The sequence below is a fragment of the Plecotus auritus genome (assembly GCF_963455305.1).
Source record: "Plecotus auritus genome assembly, chromosome: 3".
NCBI lineage: Eukaryota > Metazoa > Chordata > Mammalia > Chiroptera > Vespertilionidae > Plecotus > Plecotus auritus.
In genome coordinates this window covers 130,848,835-130,869,502 of record NC_137772.1, presented here as the reverse complement: position 1 = coordinate 130,869,502, position 20,668 = coordinate 130,848,835, and the positions used below count along the sequence as shown (strand labels likewise).

The 20,668-nt window shown below is 41.8% G+C and overlaps 1 protein-coding gene across 20 annotated transcripts in view; it reads left to right on the top strand.

The window, feature by feature from the left end:
• The window catches only part of WNK1 (WNK lysine deficient protein kinase 1), a 157,837-nt gene that overhangs the window by 32,380 nt on the left and 104,789 nt on the right, over positions 1–20,668 (top strand). The gene's annotated exons all lie outside the window — the stretch shown is intronic.

Sequence of the window (20,668 nt, the reverse complement as noted above, 5' to 3'; positions counted from 1 at the left end):
CAACTGCCCTCCCCTACCAGATTGGTCATCCCCAACTTCCCTCCCTTGCCAGCCTGGTTGCCCCTAACTGCCCTCCCCTGCCAGCTCGATTTCTCCTAACTGCCCTCCCCTGCCAGCCTAGTCACCCCTAACTGTCCTCCCCTGCCGGCCCGATTTCTTCTAACTGCCCTCCCCTGCTGGCCTGGTCACCCCTAACTGCCCTCCCCTGCAGGCCTGGTCCCTCCCCCCCCCAATTGCCCTCCCCTGCAGGCCTGTTTCCCCCCTACTGCCCTCCCCTGCAGGCCTGGTCCCCCCCAACTGCCCTCCCCCTGGTGACCATCTTGTGTCCACATGGGGGCATCCATCTTTGACCACATGGGGGCGGCCATCTTGTGTGTTGGAGTGATCGTCAATTTGCATATTACCTCTTTATTATATAGGACTAGGAGCCCAGTGCATGAATTCATGCACCTTGAAAGGAACTGTGGGCTGTGAGGCTGCAGTGGGCACAGTGGTGGGTCTCAGCCCATCCTCTGTGCCCCCACCTGGCCCCTCCCGCCGCGGGTCCCTGGTCCTGTCTGCCAGCAGCCCCACTCCTGCCACCGCCGCTCACACCTGCTCACTGCGTAGAGCAATTGGGGCTGGCGACGTCAGTGGGGGCGATTGGGACAGCAGCTGCCGCTCGCACCTGCTGACAGGGCCGAGTGATTGGCACCGGTGCTAGGTGTGAGTGGTGATTCTGGTGCTGGCTGCGGGTGCGAGCAGGGCCGTTGCCAGCATCGGATGCGAGAGGCAGCTACCGGCCCCACTCACCCCTCAGGAGCAGGAGGAAGTGGAGAAGCCCTGAGGGGCAATTGGGGCCAGCAGGCGCCACTCGCACCTGCTGACAGCGCCAAGCGATCGGGGCCGGCACCAGGCACCAGCAGCACGTGCAAGCAGCCGCTCCAGTGCCGGCAGCGGGTGCAAGGGGGGCCATCACCATCATTGGATGCGTGAGGCGGCTGCTGGCCCAATCGCCCCTCAGGAGCAGGAGGAGGTGGAGAAGCCCTGAAGGGTGATTGGGGCCGGCGGCCACCACTCACACCCACTGACAGAGCCAAGGGATCGGGGCCAGCACCAGGCGCCAACAGCAGGTGCGAGCGGCGGCTCCAGTGCCTGCAGCAGGTGCAAGCGGGGCTGGTGCCAGCAGCAGGTGCGAGGGCCGGGCAGGACCGCCACGCATGGGAGCAAAGAATTTTCAGTAACTACCAGAGGCTCGCCCCGATGACCGTGACTGGCGCCCCACCTTGGTCTGGCACCCCCTCTCACTCTGCCATGTTCCACACTCTGCCACCTGCTGCCCACACTCACCATGTTCCACGTGCGCCCTCTGGTGGTCAGCACACGTCATAGCAACTGGTTGTTCGGTTGTTCCACTGTTCAGTCTATTTGCATATTAGCCTTTTATTATATAGGATTCTATAGACAATTGTCTTAGGCTCTTTTTAAACCCAAGAGAGCCTGATATTTTTAAAAGGGGTATAGAATTGTTTTGGTTAGGATTGGTGTGTTATGAATTTTATGGATGTCTTAATACTACACTATATAGTAGTAATTAAATAACATTCGGAAAAGAAACATATAAATGTCAGTAACAGATTTTACTATGTTTTAAAAAATATTAACACATAAAACAAACAAAAAACCCCCATATGTAACTAAAAAAAAAAAAAAGAAGATAATTCCCACATGAATAGTGAGGCCTATCTGGAAATTTTCATGTATATACACAGATTTTAGCAATATCATAATGCTGTGGTAAATATTGGTTCTTTGTAACACTTACATGATAAGAACTTTGTGTACAATGTAATCCTTAACTTACCTAAAACCTAGATCTGTGCTTTTCTATAATTCCTGGTTTAAGTTTGTACTTGACCCAGAGATACTGAGAAAAAGCTTTTTAAGGTTTAATTTCATATGTAACCTGCTACCCTAACATCGTAACCTACTTTAGTTCATCAGGTATGTATTAATGATTCACTTTGTGAAAGATACTGTGAAGGGCAGATAAAATGGTCTGTGTTTATAGCTAACTTAGTTCAGGACATTGTACTTAAAATTAAAGTATATAACATTAACTATTAATGTGATTGATAGGCCATTTCCTGATAATTTTCTTTCCATTTATAATCTTAAATTTGGGAAGAATGTTTGCTTTTTTCAGTCTTTTAATTTTTATACATATGGCAATGCAAGAGTCATTTATTAGTCCAGGTTTAAAGCATGTCATAATACAGTTGAGCCTGAACAATGTAGGGATTAGGTGCATCAACATCCCTGAAAACCTTCATATAACTTTTGACTTCCCAAAAACTTAATCACCGTTGTCCCTTGGTGTTGTTGGGATAAAGGTAAGGAGAATTGATATGAGCACTCTGGTGCATACCAAAATCTGGGGATGCTCAAGTATAAGGTGGCATAGAACAGTGCTTAGTTAGCCCTCTGCATTCATGTGTTCCCAACTGTTGAGTGAGAATATGTTTTGGATCCGTGGTTGGTTGAATCCAAGGATGCAAACTCAGAGATATCGAGGGTCCACTTGGTATTTATTGGGGGGGAAAAATCTCAAACTCACGTTGTTCAAGGGTTAGGCTCCAATGGGGAATAGAAGTTTTATTCTACCCAGGATCTGCAGCCAATTACTCACAATGGAAGAGAGGAATTATGGGATTTCCCATTATACCAATCTGCCTACCTGCCTGCTCTTCTCTCCACCTAGACCTAAGGAGAGGAACTTACTTTATTTTTCATTTTATTATTTATTTATTTAATTTTTAAAAAATAATTCTTTATTGTTGAAAGCATTGCATATGTCCCCCCCACACATATGTCCCCCCACATTGACGCCCTCCAGCTGCAGGCCCTCACATATCCATTGTCTGTGGCCTTTGACTTGTTGCTGAAACCATGATACTAACTAAACAAATCTGACTTCACTTCAATCTTTTTTTCCTTTAGAAATACAAGAAGGCAATAGGAAAAAAAAAATCTTTATTTAATTTTCATTTACTCTTTGACTACAAGTCTGGAAGTGTAGGGGATTGGAACTGATCTCTTACGGCAGTTCAGAGGTTCAGTGGCAGAATTTAATGGTTAAGACTGGGGAATTACATTTATTTCTAAGTAAAGGTATTATGATTCTACATAAACTGAAACTTCATTGGCCAGATGTGTAGTAAATAAGATACTGTTGAAGCAGCAATTGATGTGTGTGTATATATGTTTATATATGTTTTTATTAATATATATATTTTTTAGAGAGAGAGGGAGAGGGATAGAGAAACATTATCGATCATTAGCTGCCTCCTGCATGGCCCCTACTGGGGATCGAGCCTGCAATATGTTGATTCAAATTGTAGTTTTATGTATTGCAAACTATAGTTAGGTAAATAATGGTTACTTTGAAAATCCATAGTTATTGCTGACTTTTTGACAAGTATGTTTTATTTAGTCAGATAAACTCTGAGGATGGCCTTTTCTATTGGGATCATAAATTAGTTCATTAAAAAAATCATAACCAAAACAAGATTGAGAAAAAGTTCAGAGATAGCATTTACACAAAAATAAAAATATTTAAAACAATACAGTATATTATTCATGAATGTACATATGTTGTCCCTCCACTGGAGTGATAAATGCCATAGTCCAGACAGTGGCTAACTATAGAGAGAGGGAGAAAGGAATGGTTTTATTTTTATTTCAAAGAAATATTAATTTGAATTTCAGAATTAGTAAAACATTACATTAAACTAGTCAGACCTTGCCAACATGAAGATATCAAGTGCTTATTCTCAATATAAAATTCTGATAAGGCAGGTACACTTGTGCAAATCAGGCTTTCTGTTTTTGTTTTTCTTGACTTCGCAAATCTAACTGCTTACTGAATTCTAGATATCCATGTAAAGTTGAAATATTTATTCCCTGACCCCCAAGAAGGTATGGGAAAGAGGGAAAAGTTAAGATTGAGTTGATAAGGAGAGAATCCTAGAAGAAAAGCTGACATAAAAATATTTAATTTTTTGTTAATCCTCACCGAGGGTTTTTTTCCATTGATTTTTAACAAGAGTGGCAGGGAGAGGGGGAGGGAGAGAGAAAGAAAGAGAAAGATTGGTTGCCTCCCATACACGCCCCAACTGTGCCAGGGATCGAACCTGCAACCCAGGTACATGCCCTCAATGGGGTACCCTCAACTCATCAGTGTGTGAGCCAATGCTCTAACACCTAGCCACACCAGCCAGGGCGCCAAAAGTATTTAAAGTTCATATGAATGGGTATATTACGCTTCCCTCTTTTTTTTTTTTTTACAAGTCCTCCCTCTTTTTTTTTTTTTAAAGCTTAAAAAGTTTCTTATTTCCTTAAGTCAGTGGTTGGCAAACTGGCTCGCGAGCCGCCGCAGTTTGCCACTCTGTTGACTAATGAGTTTGCCAACCACTGCCTTAAGTGAATACCTCATTATGCACACTGAAAAGCTAATGTATTGTTGTTGTTTTTTAAATATGTTTTTATTCATTTATTTATTTTACTTATTTATTTTTTTAGAGAGAAAGGGATAGAGGATAGAGAGAGAGAGAAACAGAGAAAACATTGACGTGAGAGAGAAACATCAACTGGTTGCCTCCTGCCCATACCCTGACCAGGGATGGAACCCACAACCTGGCCATGTGCCCAGATGGGGAATTGAACCAGCAACCTCTCGGTGCATAGGAAGATGCTCAACCAACTGAGCCACACTGGGCCAGGGCTTCATTGTGTTTTTATATACTACTTTATTGATTTCTTTCCTGAACAAAATGAAGTAGTTGTATCAGGCTCAGTGAATTCTTTGATAAGATTCTGTCTTTGTGACGTGCACCTACCACATATGTGTTCCTGTGGTGGCAGATTCTGAACAGGATAATCCACTAAGTTTCAGTGCTAATAACTCCATTTGAGTTTTTCAATTCTGTGGTCTCCCCTTTGGCATCCTTCATTACTCCATTAAAAAAAAAAACACAACTTTGGGAACTGTTTTTCCTATTCTCTGCAGAATAACAGTTGTCTTTGAAGTATAAAATTTCCTTTCTATAATGACCAAGAATTTTTCTCTTTGTGCCTATCCACATTCAGTTTCCTTTCTTGTCCCCTTTTGTGTTTTATTGCTTTCTTTAGAACAAGCATGTCAAACTCAAAGGCTAACACAGGCCAAATAAATAAGGTTTAAGTTTATGTGGGCCGCAAAATAACGAAAGCTTCAATTTTCATAGAAACGTAATTTTGATAGAGACATGCTGAATAAAAGGGCTAAAATAAATGAGTAATCGTTACAATAAAATAATAACTAATGACGTGGCAATTGGCTGCTAAAATATTCGCTGCTACTATTAGTGGAGAGAAATGGTGCGCCTGCACGTGAGGCACATAAGGGAAATGAATGCAACACGATTATAATAATCAGTCATTAGTGAACATTGTAGTTTGTTACTAATAACTAGAGGCCTGGTGTACAAAATATGTGCACTCTGGGGGTGGGGCGGGGGAGTCCCTCAGCCCAACCTGCGCCCTCTCACAGTTCGGGATGTCCGACTGATGGCTTAGGCCCATGTGGGGAGCGGGCCTAAGCTGTCAGTTGGACATCCTTAGCACTGCCATGCCAGCTGTGAGCCCCAGCTTCTGGCTGAGCAGCGCTCCCCCTATGGGAGCGCACTGACCACCATGGGGCAGCCCCTGCGTTGAGCATCTGCCCCCTGGTGGTCACTGCACATCATAGTGTTCAGTTGATTTGCATATTAGCCTTTTATTATATAGGACTAGAGGCCCAGTGCACGGATTCATGCACCGATGAGGTCCCTCATTCTGGCCTGCGGATATCCCCCGAGAGGTCCTGGATTGCGAGAAGGCACATGCCAGGCCGAGGGACCCCACTGATGCACGATCGGGCCGGGGAGGGACCACAAGAGGGCTCCAGTGCATGTCTGGCCTGTCTCACCCAGTCGGAGCATCTGCCCCCTGGTGATCAGTGCACGTCATAGCGACTGGTTGAACGGTTGAATGAATGGTCGGACACAGCATATTAGGCTTTTATTATATAGGATTATGTATAACAGGATATTATAAAAATTAAGTTACAAAACTCTTATTAAAACGTTTCTTATATACTGTTATATTGGCTGGGCCATAAAAATATTCATTGTGGGCAGCATGCGGCCTGTGAGCCACGAGTTTGACATGCTTGCTTTAGAATGTTTTAGTGTAAGTCACAGTAAATTTCCTTCAAATTCAAATGATCTAATCTATTTCATTAAAAACTATTTGCATTTATGTGAATGGCGAGATAGTGTTCTGAATTTTGCTTTGCAGTTGATATTGATAATCATTTAGTGAAAATAGTTTACCTTGAGCTAAATGTGTTGACTGTCTTTTTGTGATTCAGCTATTATAAATATCTGCTATATTTTTAGCATCCACATAAAGCTTTTTATATGTGCTAAGTTCTAGATATTTTTTAATTATGTTTGGCTTTTGTGTCCCTCCAGAAGAGAGGGGTGAAGAGAATCTATTAGGCCCTAAATTTACATATTTTTGGCACAGATTTGGGAGATGAAGTGAAGAATATACTTAACTAGAGGACCGGTGCACGAAATTAGTGCGTGGGGGGGTGTGTCCCTCACCCCAGCCTGCACCCTCTCCAATCTGGGACCCCTCGAGGGATGTCCAACTGCCCGTTTAGGCCTGATCCTACCGGAATCATCCCTCTCACAATCCAGGACTGCTGGCTCCCAACTGTTCGCCTGCCTGATTGCCCCTAACTGCTTCTTCCTGCCAGCCTGATCACCCCCTAACCATTCCCCTGCCAGCCTGATTGATGCCTAACTGCTCCTCTGCCAGCCCGATTGCCCCTAACTGCCCTCGCCTGCTGGCCTTGTCACCCCTAACTGCCCTCCCCTGCCAGCCTGGTCACCCCTAACTGCCCTCTCCTGCTGGCTTGGTCGCCCCCAACTGCCCTCCCCTGCTGACCCGGTCACCCCTAACTGCCCTCCCCTGCCAGCCTCATTGCCCCTAACTGCTCTCCCCTGCTGGTCTGGTCCCCCCCCAACTGCCCTCCCCTGTAGGCCTGGGTCCCCCCTCAACCTCCCTTCCCTGCAGCCCAGTCGGCCCCAACTTCCCTCTCCTGCAGGCCTAGTCCACCCCAACTGCCCTCCTCTGCAGGCCTGGTCCCCCCGAACTGCCCTCCCCTGCAGTCCTGGTCACCCCTAACTGCCCTCCCCTGCAGGCCTGGGTCCCCCGCCCCCAACTGCCCTTCCCTGCAGGCCCGGTTGCCCCCAACTTCCCTCCTCTGCCGGCCTGGGTCCCCCACAACTGCCCTCCTCTGCAGGCTTGATCGCCCCCAACTGTCCTCCCTTGCAGGCCTGGTCCCTCCCAACTGCCCTCCCTTGCTGGCCATCTTGTGGTGGCCATCTTGTGTCCACATGGGGGCAGGATCTTTGACCACATGGGGGCAGCCATCTTGTGTGTTGGAGTGATGGTCAATCTGCATATTACTCTTTTATTAGATAGGATGATAGAACTGTATAAATTAGTACACATCTGGTTTTAGAAAGCACCCATCTTTCTTGTGTAAGTGGATCATATTTTCTTGCTGCTTTGAACCTTTTAGTAAATAAATGAAATGCAAATAAAGATGATCCAGATTTCAAAGAAGGCATGGATGGAAAAGGCGATTGTAAACAACCAGGTTCTCTTTCCTTCCTCCCTCCCTCCTCCCCTCCCTCCCTCCTCCCCTCCTCCCCTCCCTCCCTCCCTCCCTCCCTTTCTTCCTTAAAACCTTCGTCTAAAGTTTTATATATGTCTCCTTTTTCCCCACTTGACCACCCCCTCCGCCATTCCCACCCCGGGCAAGCCCCCACCACCCCAGTGTCTGTGTCCATTGCTTATGCTAATATGCATGCATACAAGTCCTTTGGTTGCTCTCTAACCGCCCCCCTCCACTGCCATTTGTATCTGGATCTATTCTTGTTCACCAAATTATATTGATCATTATATTCCACATATGAGTGAGATCATGTGATATTTATCTTTCTCCGACTGGCTTATTTCGCTTAGCATAATGCTCTCCAGTTCCATCCATGAGGTTGCAAATGATAAAAGTTCCTTCTTTTTGATAGCGGCGTAGTATTCCATTATGTAGATGTACCACAGTTTTCTAATCCACTCATCTGCTGATGGGCACTTAGGTTGTTTCCAAATCTTAGCTATTGAAAATTGTGCTGCTATGAATATAGGGGTGCATATATCCTTTCTGATTGTTGTTTCTGCTTTCTTGGGATATAGTCCTAGAAGTGGGATTACTGGGTCAAATGGGAGTCCCATTTTTAACTTTTTGAGGAAACTCCATACTGTCTTCAACAGTGGCTGCACCTGTTTACTATTCTTTTGATGACTGTTTTTGTCCTTTTGAAACTAGTACTATTTCAGAATAGTTCTTAGAAGACTCCATGGAGAAACAAGGACTCAATGTCATTTTTTTTTTTTTTTTTTTTTTTTAAAGGTATGTTTTATTTTATTTATTTTTTTTTTTTTAAATAAATCTTTATTCAGATTATTACAATTATTTCTCCTTTTTTCCCCCATATTTCCCCTCCAGCCATTTCCCACCCCACCTTCTGCCCCCACCTACCCCCCACTGTCCTCATCCATAGGTGTATGATTTTTGTCCAGTCTCTTTATGAACCCCCCCATACCCCTTTCCCCCTGAGAATTATCAGTCCACTCCCTTTCTATGCCCCTGATTCTATTGTATTCACCAGATTATTCTGTTCCTCAGGTTTTTAATTCACTTGATTTTTAGGTTCACTTGTTGATAGATATGTATTTGTTGTTCATAATTTTTATCTTTCCTTTTCTCTTCTTCCTCTTCTTTAAGAATACCTTTCAGCATTTCATATAATACTGGTTTGGTGGTGATGAACTCCTTTAGCTTTTTCTTGTCTGTGAAACTCTTTATCTGCCCTTCAATTCTGAATGATAGCTTTGCTGGGTAGAGTAATCTTGGTTGTAGGTTCTTGCTATTCATCACATTGAAAATTTCTTGCCACTCCCGTCTGGCCTGCATAGTTTCCGTTGAAAAGTCAGCTGACAGTCGTATGGGTGCTCCCCTGTAGGTAACTAACTGTTTTTCTCTTGCTGCTTTTAATATTCTCTCTTTGTCTTTTGCTCTTGGCATTTTAATTATGATGTGTCTTGGTGTAGTCCTCTTTGGATTCCTTTTGTTTGGGGTTCTGTGGGCTTCCTGGACTTGTAAGTCTATTTCTTTCACCAGGTGGGGGAAGTTTTCTGTCATTATTTCTTCAAATAGGTTTTCAGTATTTTGCTCTCTCTCTTCTTCTGGCACCCCCATAATTCTGATGTTGGTACGCTTGAAGTTGTCCCAGAGTCTTCTTACATTATCTTCAACTTTTTGGATTTTTTTTTTTGCTTTTTGCTTTTTCGGTTGAGTGTTTTTTGCTTCTTTGTATTTCAATTCTTTGACTTGATTTTTGTGTTCCTCTTGTCTGTTTTTGGGTCTCTGTATAATATTTTTTATTTCAGTCAGTGTATGTTTAATTTCTAGTTGGTCCTTTTTCATCTCTTCGAGGGTCTCGTTATATTTATCGGCCTTTTCTAGGATATTCTTAAAAAGCCTTATAACCGTGGTTTTGAATTCTATATCCAGTCGTTTGTTTTCCTCCATTTCTTTCGTTTGTGATCTGATTCTTAGACGCCGCATTTTCACTGCTTCCCTGAGTTGGTAGATTTGTGTGCTAGGTTTCCAATTTGGCCCAGTGGGTCTGCCTCCCCAGTTAACCTGGGGTGGACACTCTTGGTGTACCCCTTTGTGGACTGTGTGTACAGCCTTGTTGTAATTAAGTCTTTATTGTTGTTGGTATCACTGGGAAGAATTGACCTCCAGGCCAGTTGGCTGTAAGGATCAGCTGTGTCTATGCTGGGAGAAGTCCGGTGCTGGAGACAGCCTTATAGGATTAGACTTGCCAAATTGCAATAGCCTCTGTGCTCTGCTTGGATGGGGTGGAGCCTCAGTCTTGGCTTCCCATCAGCCTTGCCCTTGCTAGCACGTGTGTGCCTTCAGTCCTCTGCCTTCCCGGCTCCCGATTCTCTGCCCGAGAGTCCAGACTCCCCCCACAAGAGCGTGGGTCCCCGGGGGCTCGCCTGGAACTGGGGTTCGCTGCAGTCAGAACTGGGGCTCACTTCAGTCAGAACTGGGGTTTTGTGCCGTCAGGAGCCTCTCACTCCCTTCCGCTAGGGAAAGCCTGTGGCAGCCTCCCGCAGCCTTTGTGCGCACTGGCGCGAGCGGACTTTCAGTCTTCCGCCTTCCCCGGCTCCCGAGTCTCCGCCCGAGAGTCCAGACTCCCCCCACAAGAGCGTGGGTCCCCGGGGGCTCGCCTGGAACTGGGGTTCGCTGCAGTCAGAACTGGGGCTCACTTCAGTCAGAACTGGGGTTTTGTGCCGTCAGGAGCCTCTCACTCCCGTCAGGAGCCTCTCACTCCCTTCCGCTAGGGAAAGCCTGTGGCAGCGTCCGCAGCCTTTGTGCGCACTGGCGCGAGCGGACTTTCAGTCTTCCGCCTTCCCCGGCTCCCGAGTCTCCGCCCGAGAGTCCAGACTCCCCCCACAAGAGCGTGGGTCCCCGGGGGCTCGCCTGGAACTGGGGTTCGCTGCAGTCAGAACTGGGGCTCACTTCAGTCAGAACTGGGGTTTTGTGCCGTCAGGAGCCTCTCACTCCCTTCCGCTAGGGAAAGCCTGTGGCAGCCTCCCGCAGCCTTTGTGCGCACTGGCGCGAGCGGACTTTCAGTCTTCCGCCTTCCCCGGCTCCCGAGTCTCCGCCCGAGAGTCCAGACTCCCCCCACAAGAGCGTGGGTCCCCAGGGGCTCGCCCGGAACAGGGTTTCAGTGCAGTCAGTACCGGGGTTCAGTTCGGTCGGGGGCTCCCTTCCCCCTTCCGCCAGAGAAAGTCAGCCAGGCTCTCAGCCGCCCTTCCTCTCTGCGCGCACAAAGACCCTTTGCCGTACCTCCAATTCTCTGTGAGCTTTTTTCCTTCCTTCTAGTTGTAGAATTTTCACTCAGTCAGCTTTCCTGCGGTTCTGGATGGTGTCCGTTCTGTCTTTTAGTTGTAGTTTTGAAATTGTTGTGCGAGGCAGCAGTTTAGGTGTTTACCTATGCCGCCATCTTGGTTTCTCCCTCAATGTCATTTTTTTTTTAATGTCTCATTGCTCCCTAATCCCCATAATTATATCTATTGACCTATTGAGGAAAATTGATATAGACTCTTTTCTCTGGGATAGATCCAGTTCCTCTCCTTCAGGGTACCAAACAGGAAGATCATTAAAGAAATTTGTATTGGCAGTTTACTCTGTTTGTTTGGCCACATAAAATCCATGTTTAATTTTTATATTGTATTTCAAAACACCTTAAAAACCTGTCAAACTTTTTGTTGTTGTTGTTAACAGTTGAATTTTTACATGAGAATCATTTATTTTGTTTCTATTATTTATTTCCCCAGGCCTTCAATCTCTAGTTATTCTGGAGATTTCAAAAGAAGAAAAATTACCTATAGATGAAAATGCAATATATTTAGTAGGTAGATATAGTTAGAAGTACAAAAAGAAATGTGATATTGAAGTTTTTATTAACTATGTAGGCCTGTGAACGAGAGATATGCCAGACTTAAGTAATTTTTGCGATTTTAAAAATACAGAATAATTCTTTAAAAATATTTTTTCTGGCCCTAGCCGGTTTTGCTCAGTGGATAGAGCGTCAGCCTGCGGACTGAAGGGACCTGCGTTCGATTCTGGTCAAGGGCACATGCCTGGGTTGTGGGCTTGATCCCCAGTGGGGGGCGAGCAGGAGGCAGCCGATCAATGATGCTCTCTCCTTTTGAAACATCCATGATGCTTGTCCTTAATGCTAGTTTCAAAAGGACAAACATCATGGTGGTTTCTATGTCTCTCTCCCTCTCACTTCCTCTCTGAAATCAATAAAAATATATTAAAAATAAATAAATAAATAAATTCTTTCATGTAAATTGTAACTGAAATCTATGTTTCATTGGAAAGCAAGTGTTTTAAGCTGCTGTTCTCTCTCCCTGAAGACAAGTTTTTATTTTTGTATCCCAACACCCAGCAATTTGTATCACTTTAAAAGATGGGATAGGTAACCAGGTCTTTGCTAAGTCAGTGTGGTGTAGAAAACGATAAGGAGGGAGGACTCCAATATTGGCCTAAAATATTTTAATCAAGGAATTCCAGGCACTTATCTCCACCCATATTTTGATATGTAGACTTATCATATAAGGTCTTAATTTAGCAGTAAAACTTTGAATATTGCCTAAAATAAAGTGCTACTGACATTTAAAAGTTATTAGGACTTGAGGGCCAGATATATTTTTTTTTTATGTACAGCTGTTTGCTAATTAAGTGAATATTTCAGGTTTAATTAATAAAAACCAATCTCATTGTTTCAGTCACAATTTATTTGGAAGGTTTGCTTCTGGGTCTAATAAAATAAGCAATAGGAAGGCATAGAATTGCTACTTAAGAAAATAATGAAATTTAGGGATAAAGAGAAAATGTCTCTAGGGGATATTTAAAATAAAATAACATTAAAAACAAGGAACTGAAGATGTGTAAATTGCTATAAGGCCATTGTACCAAATATCACCATTGTGTTTCCTACCCAAGAAGAAATTGCATCATCAAATAAATATACTGAGCACTATTATTTGGATGGTACTGAGATGAACAATTGTTTCAGTTGTTGCCCAGCTCCTCGCTCTAACTCTCAGCAGCCTGGAACTAACTGTGCATGTTATGGAAGTTCATGTGACAATGATTCTTGGTTTTGTTCATTTAGCTTGTCAAAACAATTTTATGTAGGTGGAAAGAAATGAATGAAATGAATAGAGTGGGTTAGCTGCATTAGCTCTAGCTGCACTGAAGGTAATGAATGCTGCAATTGGAATAGTGTTGCAAGCCCCCAGAAATACCCAGTTTGTTAATGCTGGAAAGAATTACTAAAAAGCAATAGTGGCTAATCTGTTCTAAATGTAATTTGATATCATAGTCTTCATGATAATTTGATCAACAGTTATAATATTTAAACAATGTATATTCCTCTTATTTTACCTTCAGTAATTTAGTAAAGTACTTAGTCCTTTTCAATGATCCATAGTTAATAACCAAAATATCAACATGGCTTATGTCTGTTGCTATGTCAAAAGAAAGTAATATTACCACTCTCAACAGGGTTTTGTTTTTTTTTTTGAGAATTAATGAGAACAGAAGTAAAACAACCAGCTAGTAAATGGTAAACACTTGGCAAATATTTTAAAGCCCCAGTTGTTCTAACTGGTCTGGGTGCTTATGTTAATTTTCATCTATTTTACTATTGTCTTAAAAATTTTTGGGTGTTAAAATAATGTACTTCTCTGAGATATTGACAAGTTATTGAAAGAAGTACCAAATTATTTGTTTGTGTTATTTTCCCCAGTTAGTTGATAATCTTTACCCATCTAACTATATTTCTTTTTTTTTCCCCTTTAAAGATACTTTAATAAAGATTTAATAAGCAAGGTTCTCAAACCCCTTAAAATCATAAATAATTTCAAGGAGGATAAAAATCTACGGATATATAAAATAGCTTCTATTTACAGTATAGATGGTTTCTATGCAAAATTAGATAAAAGTTAATCTCACTTCGATAGAGTTTCAAGAATGCCATTTAGTGTATTCTCAAGAAAAAATGGTTGTAGATTTTTGGTGAGGAAGAAGTCCCTGTTTATTTTTCCTCTTTATACTTTGCTATACATAAGTAATTGGCATCTTTTTTACAATGGTAATTAACACCTTTGACTTTTGCAAATTGGTCATTGTGTTTGCCTTGTGTTAGATTTACCAACACTCAGAGGCCCAATTTCAATTCTCACCTTTCTTTTAATTTCTTTTGTCCCTGGGGGAATGCTAACTGCTTGTTAAATACATACACAAACTCTTTTTTTATTTGGAAAACACATTCATAGATTCATTCAACACGTGGTTATTGAACAGGTCCTTAAGCTAAGATGCTAAAGATGGAACACTGAAAAGCATTTGTCACTGCTTCTAGAATAAGCCTCAATATAATATTATTTGTGACTAGAGGCCCGGTGCACGAATTTAGTGGAGTCCCCCGGCCTGGCCTGTGAGATCGGCCAAAACTGGCTCTCCGACATCCCCCAAGGGGTCCCAGATTGCAAGAGGGTGCAGGCCAGGCCAAGGGACCCCACTAGTGCATGATCGGGGCTGGGGAGGGACTGTGGGAGGGCTCCTGGGTGTGTCTGGCCTGTCTCGTTCAGTCCTGATCCACCAGACCCCAGCAGCAAGCTAACTTACCGGTTGGAGCGTCTGCCCCCTGGTGGTCAGTGCACATCATAGAGAGCAGTTGAGCAGCCTTAGCATATCATAAGCACACTAGAGCCCTGGTGCACGAAATTTGTGCACGGGGCGGGGGGGTTGTCCCTCAGCCCAGCCTGCACCCTCTCCAATCTGGGACCCCTCGAGGGATGTCTGACTGCCCATGGATCAGGCCTAAATGGGCAGTCGGACATCCCTCTCATAATCCAGGACTTTGGCTCCCAACCACTCGCCTGACTGCCTGCCTGATTGCCCCTAACTGCTTCTGCCTGCCAGCCTGATCACCCCTTAACCACTCCCCTGCTGGTCTGATCGATGCCTAACTGCTCCCCTGCCGGCCCGATTGCCCCTAACTGCCCTCCCCTGCTGGCCTGGTCACCCCTAACTGCCCTCCCCTACCAGCCTGGTCGCCCCTAACTGCCCTCCCCTGCAAGCCTGATCGCCCCCAACTGCCCTCCCTTGCAGGCATGGTCTCCCCCAACTGCTCTCCTCTGCCAGCCCGGTAACCCCTAACTGCCCTCCCCTGCAGGCCATCTTGTGGCGGCCATCTTAGGTCCACATGGGGACGGCCATCTTGTGTGTTGGGATGACGGTCATTTTGCATATTACTCTTTTATTAGATAGGATTATGCTTTGATTGGTTGAACAGCCAACCGGTTGACCAGACACTTAGCATATTAGGATTATATAGGATTAAATGCTATAAAAGAGGTATATACATTGTTTATAAAAACATACAGTGTGAAGGGGGGATGATTTAACCTACAGTGAGGGGCAGTCAGGGAAGGTATTCCTGAGGAAATGAACTGATCTTTGATGACTGGGCATTAACTAGGCAACTAAAGATGGACAGAGGGGCATTCCAGATTGAAGAAACAGTATGTTTAAAGGACCTGAGTTGGAAGAAGAATGGCATGTTTGAGAATGGAAAAGATCAGAGTGACGAGATTAGGTTAGAAGAGTGGGCAAGAACCATATAATGTGGGACCACATAGGTCACAATGATTTTCACCTTTATCCTAAAGGCTGTAGAAAGCTATTTATTAAAGAGTTTTAAACAGAGTTATGGTATACATGATTTCATTGAATCTAAAACTCCTCTAATAGTATGACATTCTAATTTTAGAGAAGTTAAAAATAGGAAAAATTGTATTTCTAAGAATTAGTCAGCATACCTTAGAATTGATTAAAATGATATAAAATATTCTGGCTGTATATGGACAAAGTGGAAAATATACTGTACATGGAAAGATTTGATTTGTGGAAACGACTTAGTAGGTTATTGCAGGAATCTAGAAGAGATGATGATGGCTTGAAATAGGATAGTGATAATAGAGAAAGACATAAATAAATTAGAGTAAGTTTTCATCAGAGAATTTACAAGCCTTGTGCACTTTAGAACATTGTTAAAAATTTGTAATTTTAGATATCCTTTAGTATATTTTAAATTAAAATTTAAGTAACAGTGTAGAATGGTTTATGCTACAGTGTCAGTTCACATCTAGTGACTGTTTCTGTAAAGTTACATATAACAGTTGAGAGAAAACATTTACAATTGAAGGTTTGTATGTCTTTAAACTATATAAGGGATTGTGTAAAGGCCCTGTGCAGAATATTATTCAGACTTAAAAGTTAACTTTCTGTTTGTACAACAGTGGATATATGTATTTACATAATTTATTTAAGCTGTTCCACTAAGAACTATACTCTACCTTATTCTGTATAATATTTATTCAAAGTTTCAGCTACAGTGGTCTAATATCTTTTCCAGCAGTTAGTTCTAAACTGTGAGTGAAAACACACATTTAAATAGCTAAATTTAAATTTCCTAGCTCACTGTTACTAATGTTTTGAGTCTTCACTCCTCCAGTCTGCATCCTATATTCCCAGGTTTACCTTTAGCAAAAGGTCTTAAGCATTTCAAGTATTATATGACAAGAACTATGGATGCTTTCATACCCAGGATCTCACTTAATCCTTTGATTAGCCTGCTGATAGTGGTTCTTTTCTTACATGGCTAACTCTAGTTAACACATACTTGTGAATAAAGAATTGAGTGTTTTATGATATGCTCTCAAAGTACCCAATGCCTTTCTCTTCATCATACTTAATAAAATTAATGCCTCTGCCTCTTAACACTGTAAGGTCTAGGATAGCAGAAATCTTATCTCTGATGCTCATAATATCCTGTTGCCTGACACAGGGTACCCAAATATTGTTTACAATTTAAGCAAACATTTATGAAAGTGTACAAAAATTGCTAAAACTACAGTGAATGTTGCATGCTATACAAGAGTTCTTATCAAGACAATCAGATAGGTAGACTGTATATTAAGTTATAAGAATTAAATATCACTTAATAACCTGTGGAATATACTTCATTTGATTTAAAATAAGTTTTCTTTTTAAAAAATATATTTTATTGATTTCAGAAAGGAAGGGAGAGGGAGAGAGAGATAGAAACATCAATGATGAGAGAGAATCGTTGATCGCCTGCCTCCTGCATGCCCCCTACTGGGGATCGACCTGCAATCCAGGCATGTGCCCTTGACCAGATCGAACCCGGGACCCTTCAGTCTGTAAGCTGATGCTCTATTCACTGAGCCAAACCAGCTAGGGCTAAAATAAGTCTTCTTGATACAACTATTGTAAGGGTCAGTAATAGATAAGGGAGTCAACAAGAGATCTAGATTTTTCTTTTTTCTATATATTTCCCCTACATGAGGAACATTTAAGAGTGTATTGTGAGCCCTGACCAGTTTGTCTCAGTGGATAGAGCATCCACCTGAGGACTGAAGGATCCCAGGTTCGATTCTGGCCAAGGGCACATACCCAGGTTGTGGGCCCAATCCCCAGTAGGGGGCGTGCAGGAGGCAGCCAATCAGTGATTCTCTCTCATCATTGATGTTTCTATCTCTCCCTCTCCCGTCCCCTCTGAAATCAATAAAAATATATATTTTTTAAGAGAATATATGGTGAATAAGCTCTTTTAAAAAACATATTGAGAAGCCCTATTGTCAGTAGAGGGAAAAGCAAACAAGCTGAAAACTTCCTACTGTAAAACATGAGATACTTTGAAAATTTTGATGAAAAGAACAACAAAAACCTATTATCTTCAATGCATAGCTGAGTTTGTTACAATGTAAGGGTAATCTCCAAGGTCTGAAAACTAAGAAGAAACGTAAAACCAGAGCAGGAAAAGTGTGAATTGACCCTAGGACTTTTCTGGGACAGTTGCCAATCTGTTAACTAAGGGGCATAGTTTTACTATCTATCTGAGGATAGATGAAATCTCAAGGCCAAGCAGTTCTTAAAATTGAGATCCAATAAAGTTTTTCTTTGAAGAGGAAAATGAAATGAAAAACAGACTAGAGATTGTGGGATACATTCACAACTGAGGATATTCCAACAAACATCACAATTTGAAATAACCACATAAAGAAAAAAAAACAACAGAAGTGAATATTAGCAGCCAAAACAATAGCAAAATTAGATCCCCAGTAACTCAGATAAAAGTGGCAGTGAATTGAGTCTGTAAAGTAACTTATGTTATCAGGAAAAGGACTGAAAACTAAAAAAACAAAAATCAAGATGGTGTTGGAAGGAGTAGTGAATGATTGATTTGATAAAGACCCAAATAGAGCTTCAAGGATCAAAAATGCATTGCGATTAAAAACTAAGTGATAAATATCATCTTCCTCAGTCATCATGTCTCAGATACTTTGACTTGTCTGTTGGCTGTCTGTCCTCCAGGAAAGGAATGTTTTAGAAGGATAATCCAGGATGAAATAGCTATGCTGCCGTGAATCTTGAGTCTTAGTGGATGAGGTATGTGACTTTGTGGATGGTCACAGCTTCCAGTTGGGAGTGGGAATAAAGTGATAAAAGACTGTGAAAGGGGGTGTTTACGGAACTTTGAGAGACACCAATCTTGCAGTGATAATTTGGAGATGGAACAGGACCCAGGGAGAAGAAATTCTGAGGAGGAGGCTTGGCAAACCTGCCTATTCATGAAGCAGGCAGCGGGTGTGGAGGTTGGCGGGGATCTTTGCAAATTGAGCTGTCAGTTATCATAGCTTATTCAAAACCCCATGTGTAGGGCTACAACTGAAGGTGAGGGTACAAGCTACAATTGAGAAAATGTATTTGCAAATCATAAAATCAACGAAGAATTAGTATCCAGAATATATTAAGAACTCCTACAAATAAGATAAACAAATTATATGATTGGGTAGTTCACAAAAACACAAAAAGCTTCGAATGCTTATTGATTCTAAAAATGTAAATTAAGCAACAGGATGTGATTTTACACTATCACATTGACAAAAGTTGATGTCTCATAATGGTAATTATTGGTGACTATGCTTTTAGGGGAGTATATTGTATAGTCACTTTGAAAAGCAATTTGTTGATCCCTATGAAAAAAAAAGCTGCCTATCCTGTATGATCCAACAATTCTACTCTTAGCCATGTATTCTAATAATTGCTCTTATATTTTTTTGTGCCTCAGATCTTTTTTTGAAGGCTGGTGAAAGCTAGAATAATGTTTTAAGTTTATATAGAAATACATTGGATTATAATGGAAACTAATATTGAATAGTTATCAAAATTTTAAATTTGTGATATATTATGCATTATTAGTGCATAATAAAACCTACTGAAAATCTAATAGCTATCATAATTTCAAAATAATGATTTGTGTAAATGCTATTTTGAGATAATCTGCATCTACTGTTAGGTGATATGAAAATAATCTAGGTCTGTTGGTGACAAAATCACAGTTACTATTGTGCTATTAGGTGTACACATTAATAATTCAAGGAGAGTGCCGAAACTGGTTTGGCTCAGTGGATAGAGCGTCAGCCTGTGGACTGAAAGGTCCCAGGTTCGATTCCGGTCAAGGGCACGTACCTTGGTTGTGGGCACATCCCCAGTAGGAGGTGTGCAGGAGGCAGCTGATCGATGTTTCTCTCTCATCGATGTTTCTAACTCTCTATCCCTCTCCCTTCCTCTCTGTAAAATATCAATAAAATATATTTTTTTAAAAATAATAATTCAAGGAGGTATTAAATTTCAATTCATAGTAAATGAAAAATATTTGTTTGTTTTCACACATATTCACAAACCTTCCTTAAAGGGTTTTGTGGACCCTAAGTTTAAGAATGAGTGTTCTGCCTTGGCCGGGTAGTTCAGTTGGTTAGAGTGTCATCCTGATATGCTAAGATTGCAGGTTCAGTCCCTGGTCAGAGCATATAAAAGAGTCAACCAGTGAATGTATAAATAAGTGGAACAACAAATCAATGTTTCTCTTTTTCTTTCTCTTTCTCTCCCTTCCTCTCTCTCTAAAATCAATTAAAAAATAAAAAAGAACACGTGTCCTATTGATACCCTTAAATGTATGTCGAAGATTAACATTGCAACACTATTATTACAGTATAGTAGTAACAAAAAATGGGGAACAACTTGAAGATTCATTAGTAGGAGATTTTATAAATTATAATACAGGATGTGGCAAAAGTAGGTTTACAATTGTGAGTACACAAAACAGTTTATTCTTGTATTATTATTTATTAATGTATTATTTTTCATATGAACAACTGTAAACTTACTTTTGCCCCATCCTGTATATTCAGACAAAGAATAACTGTAAAGCAGTGATAATGAGTGGAGCCAAGTTATAATAATAAGATAGATATATCTTGTCATATCTCCATGTATGCCATCAAAGATTATCTCAATATTGAGTGAAAAAGAAGCAAACTTCCAAAAAATACATACTGTATACCATCATTTTATGAAATTTTAACATTTCATATAAAGTGTGAAAACCCAGCCCTAGCCAGTTTGGCTCAGTGGATAGAGCGTCAGCCTACGGACTGAAGGGTCATGGGTTTAATTCCGGTCAAGGGCATATACCTGGGTTTTGGGCTCAGTCCCCCGTAAAGGGCATGTAGGAGGCAGCTGATAAATGATTCTCTCTCATCATTGATGTTTCTCTCTCTCCCTCTCCCTTCCTCTCTGAAATCAATAAAAATAAATTTAAAAAAAATAAAGTGTAAAAACCCATATAGGAATGGTATGTTCAAATTCAGGGTAGTGGTTATTCAAGGGTAAGGAATTGTGATGGGAAGGGCAACCTAATTGCACAGAGGGCTTTAAATTATGTTTGTGATGTTTAATTATTTGACTGTATGATGGACACATTACTTTATTGTATACCTGGAATATTTT